We start from the raw sequence: 9,922 nt of genomic DNA, 5'->3' as shown, positions 1-9,922 counted from the left end.
GAGCCTGGGTACGTTTTTCATTAGGTCTGTACCGAGGGTACAAAACCTGAGACTCCTATTTGCACATGTCAAGCTTTAGCTAGTACTGTTGGAGAGCTTTCCAACCTGAGTTGGAACACTTCTTCTCCAAAGGATTGTGTATACTTCACAGCCTTGACAACGTGGTTTTGTCATTCTGGGCTACTCAGTCATTTTTTAAATGTTACCATCTTATAGTTTTTTAACTTGCATTTTCCTCAGGAAGTATCATGTTGAACAACTTTTCTTAACATCTGTTACCTACTCAGAAAAATTATCATTTTCTGAAAAATTTCCTTTGAGTCTCTTGCTCAAATTTCTACTTGATGATCTTGCTTTTAAAGTTCATTACATATTTTAAATACAAATCTTTTAGTAGGTACATGCTTTCAAAGGCTTTAATCTTTATTTGTGGTCTGTGGTTTTCCTGTTTTTAAGTTTTCTTTTTATTGGTGCATTTTACTATAATAATAATGGGTTTCATCATGGTATTTATACATGCACATAATTTTACAAGTTTCTTTCTCCAATACCTCTCCTTTCCCTCTCCATGGTCCCCTCCTAAACTCTAATGGTCTCCCTTCTAATATTATGTGGTCCTTTTAAAAGTTTTTTTTTTCTCTCTAGCTTCATATATGATGTAGAACATACAACCCTTGCATTTGTGAATCTGGCCTATTTCACTCAACGGGATGCTCCTCGGTTCCATTCATTTTCCATCAAATGATATAGTTCACTTTTTAAAAAAAAACCCTTTTATTGATGGATTGTAGGTATACATCACAGTGATGTTCAAAGTGATACAAACACACATAACCGGGTGTGGTGGTACACGTTTGTAAGCCCAGCACTTCTTGGAGGCTGAGACAGAAGGATCATGGTTGGCGGACAGCCTCAGCTACTTAGTGAGGCATGTATATATATATATATATATATATATATATATATATATATATATATATATATATATGAAACAGGGTCTCAGTAGGTTGCTGAGAGCCTCACTAAGTAGCTGAGGCTGACTTCAAACCTGTGTGATCCAGCCGGGCGTGGTGGTGCACGCTTGTAATCCCCGCGCTTGGGAGGCTGAGACAGGAGGATCGCACAGTTTCGAAGCCAGCCTCAGCTACTTAGTGAGGCTTTCGACAACTTAGTGAGACCCTGTCTCCAAATAAAATATTTTAAAAAAGGTCTCGGAGTATAGCCCGGAGGTAGAAAGCCTCTGGGTTCTACCCCCAGTACCACCAAAAAACCCCAAAAACAACAACAAAAAAAACCCTGTGTGATCCTCCTGTCTCAGCCTCCCAAGCGCAAGGATTAAAAGCGTGCACCACCACGCCTGTTGACCCTGTTTCAAAATAAAAAGTAGGTCTGGGGGTGTTGCTCAGAGGTAGAATGCCCCTGGGTTCCATCCCCAGTATCACACACACACACACACACACACACACACACACACACACACACGCGCGCGCGCGTCTGGTGTGTTTCTCTTCAGATTTCACCCTGTTGCTCAGCCCTCCCCACCCACGTCAATGAGGTTGGCAGTGACGCCCTCATATAGACACAGCATCATTTGAACTGTCTCTTTTGCCAGCTTTTCCCCTTTCCCACTTCCCTCCCCTTAACTCCTTCCACTCTTCTGCTGGTCTCCCCTTGAGTACTTTAACTCCCTCTTGTTTCCTACTCTCTCTCTAGCTTCCACATATGACAGAAAACATTCTCGTCTGGACTTTCTGGGACTGGCCGATCTCCCTTGGCATCATATTCTCTAGTTCCTCCATCCCTTGACCTACAAATGCCATAGTTTGTTCCTTTTTCTGGCTAAGTAAAATTCCATTGTGTATGTATACCACATTTTCTCTGTCCACTCCTTACCCACTGTTTATAGTTACGTTGGTTCCATCATTTGGCTATTGTGAGTTGAGCTCCTACAATCATGGCCATGTGTGTATGACTATAGTATGCTGTTGTTATTAATCTTTTATTGGTGCATTATAATTGTACATTATAGTGAGACTGAGAGTGAAACATGTATGCATGTATGTATGCATGTATGTATTTTTCTAACACTGGGAATTAAATACAGAGGCATTCTATCTCTGAGCTACACCCCCAAGCTCATTCTGTTTTTCTTTTGTAAACTGAGTCTCACTGGGTTTCTGAGAGCCTTGCTAAACTGCTGAAGCTGTCCTCACATCTGAAATCCTCCTGTCTCAGCCTTCCAAGTACTAGGCTCACAAGCATGCACCACCACACCCAGCTGAAACATTTACATATACACACGACATCACTTGGTCTGTTTCCCTCCCACACCTCCTTTTGACCCCTCTTCTCCCTCCTCTTACATGATAGTGAGATCCATAGTCATGTATTAATATATACATGTAACATTATTTGGTCTGTTTCCCTTTGCTAACTGTCCCTTTCCCTCCAGTCCTCTCTCCCCTAATCCTACTCTGTTGATCTCCTCATTTTCATACGGTCCATTTTCTTTCCATCTTATCCATAGTACTGGATATCCAATGTATTTTAATTCTTTTCAATAAATACCAGGGGTTGTTGTGGCTAGGCCATATGGTGATATCATTCCCAATCTTTGGGGAGCCTTCTTGCTGGTTTCCGTAGTGGTACTAATTTACAATCCCACCAACAGTGTATAAGTGCTTCTTTTACCCCACTACCTTCCCAGCACTTAATATTTTTATTCTTGATGATTTCCCTTCTATCTGGAGTGAGATGAAATCTTAGTGCTGTTTTAATTTGCATTTCCTGGCTTGCTAAGGATGCTGAACATTATTTCAGATGTGTAAAAAATTTGTAATTTTTCCTTTTGTTACATGTCTATTTAACTCATTCCTGCATTTATTGATACAGTTATTTTGTGGAGTGTCATTAAGTCTTTCTGAGTTCTCTATGTATTCTGTATATTAATTGTCAATTGAAAGAGTAGTTGGCAAAGATTTTCTCTCATTCTCTAGTCTCTCTCTCCATAATCTTGTTTCCTTCATGATCTTATTTCCTTTTGTTTTGATTTCTGGAGCTTTAGCAGTCCTATTAAGAAAACTGATGCCAGTGCCTACACGTTGAAGTATTGATCCTTTGATCCTTTGTTTGTTTGTTCGTTTGTTTGTTTGTTTTTCTAGCAGTTGCAGAGTTTCTGTCTGTGACCCATTTTGAATTGACTTTTGTGCAGTGTGCAAGGTACAGATCTAGTTTCAATCTTCTGCAGACAAATATCAAATTTTCTAAGCACTATTTGTTAAAAAATACTGTCTTTTTTCCGATGCATGGTTTTTGTGCCTTTCTCAAGGATCAAATGACTATATCTATGTATTTTTTAAATATGCTTTTATTGGTGCATTATAGTCTCACATCATAATGTAAGCCATGTTGACAGTGACATACATGCACACAGCACTTGGTGCCCCCACCTGCCTCCCCATCCCCCCTTCCCAATACAGAGTCCTGAGACTGACATTGGTATTTTCCACATATGTACGCAGCCAATGATAGTAATCCCCTTAATGAACCTTACTCTTCCCCCTCTCCTTCCCTTCAACCACCTCCCTGGTTTCTCCCTGAGGCTTCTCCTCCACTGTCTGGAGTCCCCCTGGTATACTCATTTACTCTCTAGCTTGCGCATATTAGAGAAAGCATATGGCCCTTCACTCTCTGTGACTGTCTAATCTCACTTAATGTTCTCTAGTCTGTCCATTTTCTTGCAAATGACACAATTTGGTTCTTCTTTATTGCTGAGTCGAATTCCCTTGTATGTATATCTCATAACTTTGTATCCACTCATCTGCTGATGGACACCTAGGTGGGTTCCATAATTTGGCTATTGTGAATTGTGCTGCTATGAACATGGGTATGCATAGGTTACTGTAGTTCTCAGATTTCAGCCCCTTTGAGAAAGTATCCAGGAGTGGTATAGCTGGGTCATTTGGTGGGTCCATTCTCAGTTTTCTGAAGAAGCTCCACACTGATTTCCATAGCAGCTGCATGAATGTGCAATCCTATCAATAGTGTAGAAAAATTTCAATTTCCCCACATCCTCACCAACATTTATTGTTTTATGACTTCTTTTATTTTCCTTTTTTTTTTTTTTTTTGGTGGTACTGGGGTTCCTGGAAGCCCTTCTACCTCCAGGCTACACTCCCAGACCTATTTTATACTTTTTTATGTGGAAACAGGGTCTCTTAAGCCAGCGCGGCTGGCTTCGAACCTGTGCGATCCTCCTGTCTCTGCCTCCCAAGCACGGGGATTACAAGCATGCGCCACCACGCCTGGCGTTTTTTGACTTAATGATTGCCATTCTGATCGGGGCTAGAAAAAAATCTCAGGGTAGTTTTGTTTCTTTGTTTGTTTGGTGTGTGTGTGTGTGTGTGTGTGTGTGTGTGCACGCGCGCGCGCATGCGCATGCGCCCATGTGTGTGGGTACTGGGGATTGAACCCAGGAGCACTCTACCTCCATGCTATACCTTCAGCCTTATTTTTTATTCTTTATTTTGAAACAAGGTCTAAGTTGCGGAGGGCCTCACTTAGTAGCTGAGGTTGGTCCTCCTGTCCCCGCCTTCCAAGTACTGGGATTACAAGCATGCGCTACATGCTTGACTTCAATTGCCCTTTTCTTGAATGGGTTATGTTTAGTGTAATGTCTTTTAAGTTCTTTGTATATTTTAGATATTAGTCCTCTATCAGAGGGATAGCTGGCAAAGATCTCCCATTCTATAGGCTTTCTCTTTAGACCGTTGATGGTTTCCTTTGATGAGAAGAAACCTTTTAATGTCCTCCAACTTATTAATTCTTGTTTTAATTTCCTGAGCTTTGGGGGTCATGTTGAGAAAGATTCTACCTGTGCCTATATGGGGGAGTGTTGGACCTATGCCTTCCTCTAGTAGCTTCACTGCCTCCAGTCTAACTTCCAGGTCTTTGATTGATCTCAACTTGACTCCAGAAAAAAAATCTGTTGCTCTTCAAATTCTTTCCCTCACAATAGCCATCTCCACCCTCTTGCTTCTCTTGATTTGGGTCCCCATTAAGTAAAGTTGGTATTTTAAATGATTCTGTTTTCTACGATTCCCTCCTCAGCGTTTTTATCTGTTTAATTCCATTGCCTTGGGCTCCTTTACCTGCACTGCGAGGGGCATCTCTGGTAAGTGGAACTCCTTCCAGCCTGATCTGGAGAAGCTCAGCTTCTGCTTGCTCCCGCTAGCCACCTGGTCACTGTGACCTGCTCGGTGACCGGTGAACACGCTCTTCTCCACGTGGTTTTGAGCGGGGCCCGTGTCCTCTTGCTTGCTGTTAGATACAACTTGTCCAAGAGCTTGTGAAGAAGTATGTCTCTTTTTTACTCTTTCAGCTAACCTTGGGTTTGCAATGGGAGAGACTTGAATTAAGATTTGCAGCCATCAAATTACTGCTAGTTAGATTGATGGGCGGCATTGTCATGCAGCCTCCAGAGTGTGCGTCTTCTTTCACACCAGTGGAGGGGGTGCTGGGTTCAGCGGGTCTCGTGGGAGGGGTGGTCTGCAGGTCCAGCTCTGTCGTCTTGGGACGCAGAAGGAGCGCTCTCGGAGGCATCCTGCCAGCCCCGTCCACCTTCATACTCGGTCTTCCTCGGTTCTAAGATGTCTCCCTTTCCTCCTTTGACTTTAACAACTCTGACTTTGATCTCCTTGGACTTCTTCTCTTTTCCTATCTCCTTTGCCAAAACGGATGTGGTGAGCAATGTATTGGTAAACATTGTTTTTCTTTCATCCTTCATAAATTCATTGTCTTTGAAATTCTCCTTTGGCTTTACAAATGAATTGACTTTTGCTTCTCGTAGCAACTTAGCTTTTAGTTCTGGTAGGAATTTTTCTAAAAGGCCGTCTCTAGTAAAATATTCATGATGCAAAAGATCAGTAGATGATACTCTCTCAGCAGGATCAATTTGTAAACAAGTATGAGCTATGTCTGCCAGCAACCCATTAAGCTTTGGATACTTTTTCCTTCCGGTTTTGAGGTGTTGAACTTGAGGCAGGTCACCCCAGCAAAAGTAGGGCTCTTGGTAAGTGAGGAGACAGATTGCCGTGTGTGTGTGTGTGTGTGTGTGTGTGTGTGTGTGTGTGTGTGTGCGCACGCACACGCACACACACGCGCACACACACACACACGCTGCTGGTGATGGAACCCAGGGGCTTTCTATCTCTGGGCTACACTCCCAGATCCATTTTATATTTTCTTTGGAAACAGGGTCTCACTAAGTTGCTGAGAGCCTCACTAAGTAGCTCAGGCTGGCTTCAAACTTGCGCGATCCTCCTGTCTCGGCCTCCCAAGTTCTGGGATTACAAGCATGTGCCACCAATCCTGGCTTAGATCACCTACTTTTAAGACAATTTTATGGAGTAAGTCCAAGTCAGAAGTGCTAGGAAGGTAGGGGTTCCCGGTGTCCACCTCAATGATCATGCAACCCAGAGCCCAGATGTCCACAGGCTTTCTGTAAGATGTTTCTTTTTTAAAATTTTACAATATATATTTTTTAATTATTTGACATCTCAATGAAATACGAGACTTGTGAGGATATCCAAGCACACATCATCCAATTAGCCATTATCCATTCCCCATCCCATTCCCTCCCACTCCCTCGATCCCATGCTTGAGTTAGTGCTTAACTTTGATGTATTTGCTTAAGTACATCATGTGCTTTAAAGCGATTCCATCTTCCCCCATCCCATCCCCTCTGATAGGTTACCTTAATTGCTCTTCCATAGGGCCCTTTCTTCCACTAGATTTCCTCCTATTATCTATTTCTTCCTAGTTTTTGCATATTAGGGAAAGCATCTGATTTTTTATTTTCTGTGACATTTACGTGTGGATGCCGCATTGCAGGTTCCGATCCCACTCTTGAAGGCACCGGATCCGGCCTGGCCACCCGGCAGACTCTGATCCCAGCCTCACTAGCTCCTGCACCGGCCTTGCCTCATGGCAGGCTCTGATCCCAGCCTCGGAGGCCCAAGCACCAGCCTTGCCTTAAGGCAGGCTCTTATACCGGCCTCGCTGGCTCCAGCAATGGCTTCACCGCATGGCAGGCTTCGATCCTGGCCTCAGAGGCCCCAGCACCAACCTTGCCTCATGGCAGGCTCCGTTTCCGGCCTCGCTGGCCCCAGCACCGTCCTCACCCCTTGGCAGGCTCCGATCATGCCCTCGGAGGTCCCAGTACTGGCCTTGCCTCACGGCAGGCTGTGATCCCAGCCTTGCTGGCCCCAGCACCGGCCTTGCCTCTCGGAAGGCTCCGATCCCAGCCTCGCTGGTCCCGGCACCAGCCTCACCTCTCGGCAGGCTCCAATCCCAGCTTCGGAGGCTCCACACAGGCCTTGCCTCATGGCCGGGTATGATCCCGGCCTCAGAAGCCCCTGCACTGGCCTTGCCTCACCAAAGGCTCCATCCCCAGCCTCGCTGGTCCTGGCACGGCCTCACCCCTCAGCAGGCTCCAGTCCCGGACTCAGAGGTCCCAGCACAAAGCCTCACCCTTCGGCAGGCCCCAATCCTGGCCTCGGAGGCCCCAGCACCAGCTTTGCTTCATGGCAGGCACCGATCCCAACCTCGGAGGCCCCAGCACCGGCCTTGCTTCACGAAAGGTCTGATCCTGGCCTCGCTGGTCCCGGCACCGGCCTCAACCCTTGGCAGGCTCTGCTCACGGCCTCGGAGGCCCCAGGATAGGCCTTGCCTCATGGCAGGCTCCGATTCCAGCCTCAGAGGAACCAGCACCAGCCTTGCCTCACAGAAGTCTCTGATCCCAGCCTCGCTGATCCCGGCACCAGCCTCACCCCTCAGCAGCCTCCGATCCTGGCCTCAGAGGCCCCAGCACTAGCCTTACCTCACGGAAGGCTCCGATCCCGGCCTCACTGATCCCGGCACCGGCTTCACCTCTCAGCAGGCTCCGATCCTGGTCCCAGAGGCCCCAGCACTGGCTTCACCCCTCGGCAGGCTCCAATCCCGGCCTCGGAGGCCCCAGCACCAGCCTTGCCTCATGTCCAGCACCGATCCCAGCTCGGAGGCCCCAGCACTGGCCTTACCTCACAGAAGTCTTCAATCCCGGCCTCGCTGGCCCCAGCATCGGCCTCACCCCTCGGCAGGCTACAATCATGGCCTCGGAGGTCCCAGTACTGCTGGGCTCCCTCCAACACGCCCAGATCATCTTTCTTACAGGGTATGTTGTTAAGAGTTCCCCAGCATGCATGGCTGAAGCAGTCTTTTCTCTAATCTCTTCTGGGATGTTCTTCCAAAAATCACTTTTCTTGCTTGGCGGGCCCCTCCTTGTCATCTTGCTTCTAATTCCGCCATTACCCGCTCTCTCTCTAGATAGGACGTCACTGCTGGAAATGTCTCCTTAAGTTGTTCCGATCAAATATTAAACCAAAATCTGGTGTCCAGGGCTTCTCCAAGGAATGCGTGTCCTTTTCAGCAGCTGCCATCTTGCCAGCTCTCCCAAGATGTGTCTTTTAACACAAGTTCTGGAGCTCTGTACCAGCACGTGGCCACATCGTCTGTGTAAATGTCCCCAGGAGCTGCTAGTGTCCATGCAAAACCAAAGTCACAGAGCTTAGTAATTCCTGACTGTGTGACTAAAATATTCTCAGGTTTTATATCTCGATGGATAATAATATTATTGTGAAGATATTCAATTGCTCGAAGGATCTGGAAGAGGTATTTTCTAAGTCGTTTACTCTCTAGTCCATGACAATAATGTTGTAACTCGTCTAATACGGTGTGGTCAATAAATTTGAACACCAAATGAATTTTCTTTTTCTGTCTAAAATCTTCAGATTGACCAGATGTTCATGACAAAATTTATTTCTCTCATTGCAATTTTGTTGACAGATTTTACTGGCTTTTCATAGGATATTTTAGTGGCCAATATCTGCTCCGTGTCCTTATGTGTTACACTTCATGACTGTTCCGCAGCTCCCCTCGCCCACTTTTCCAAGGGTCTCATACATCTCCATTTTCAGGCCCAGGTTCTACTTCCCACATCCCGCCGCGGACTGGCACTACGCCCTCCCGGGGTTGATCCTCCTGGCCAAAGCCACCTCAGTCCATCCTGAGTCCCAGCCCGACCGCGGGACACCACTCACCCTCCACAGGTGATCCCTGCCGGCTTTGGGCCGCCAGCTCTACCTATGTATTTTTGTCTCTGTGCCTTCAGTTCTATTCCACTGGTTATATGTGTCTGTTTTTATGCCAGTATCATGCTGTTACTGTTACTGTCTCTCTGAAGTACAATTTTAAACTGGGTATTATAATGCCTCCCACATTGCTTTGTTGGCTTAAAACTGCTTTAAATTTTCTGGGTCTTTTACTCTGTCAAATGAATTTTAAAACTGTTTTTCCTAGATCTGTTGAAAACGCCATTGGGTTTTATAGGGCTTAAATTGAACCTGTAGATCTAACTTAATATTAATGGTCACCTTACTATTAATGCTGCCACCCCATGAAAATGGGAGGTCTTTCTTCTTCAATTTCTTTCTTCAATGTGCTACAGTTTTCATTGTAGAGGTCTTTTACCTCCCTGCTTAGATTAGTTCTTAGGTATTTTTGTTTGTTTGTTTGTTTGTGTGTGGTGCTGGGAATTGAACCCAGGGGCATTCTACTTCTGAGCTACATCCCCAACCCTATATTCTATTCTTTATTTTAGAACAAGGTCTCAACAAGTTGTGGAGGTCTTCCCAAAGTAGCCGAGGCTGGCCAAGGACCCTCAATCCTCCTGTCTCAACCTCCCAAGTACTGGGATTACTAGCGTACACCACCACACCCCGCTTCCGGGTACATTTTTTAATTCGTGTGTGTGTGTGTGTGTGTGTGTGTGTGTGTGTGTGTGTTTTAAGATTTTTTTGTGCTTTAAGATTTTTTGTGCTTTAAG

At 45.6% G+C, this 9,922-nt stretch overlaps 1 pseudogene across 1 annotated transcript; it reads right to left on the bottom strand.

The window, feature by feature from the left end:
• Positions 1-4,935: 4,935 nt before the first annotated feature.
• On the bottom strand, positions 4,936-9,014 carry LOC308261969 (cyclin-dependent kinase-like 3; annotated as a pseudogene). Its single transcript has 3 exons — positions 8,483-9,014; positions 6,352-6,499; positions 4,936-6,066 (listed from the first exon to the last, which is right to left on the bottom strand). The product of its transcript is annotated as a cyclin-dependent kinase-like 3 (transcript).
• Positions 9,015-9,922: the final 908 nt, after the last annotated feature.

Source organism: Muscardinus avellanarius (assembly GCF_963383645.1).
Source record: "Muscardinus avellanarius genome assembly, chromosome: 4".
Lineage (NCBI taxonomy): Eukaryota > Metazoa > Chordata > Mammalia > Rodentia > Gliridae > Muscardinus > Muscardinus avellanarius.
This window is presented reverse-complemented; position numbering and strand designations above follow the sequence as displayed.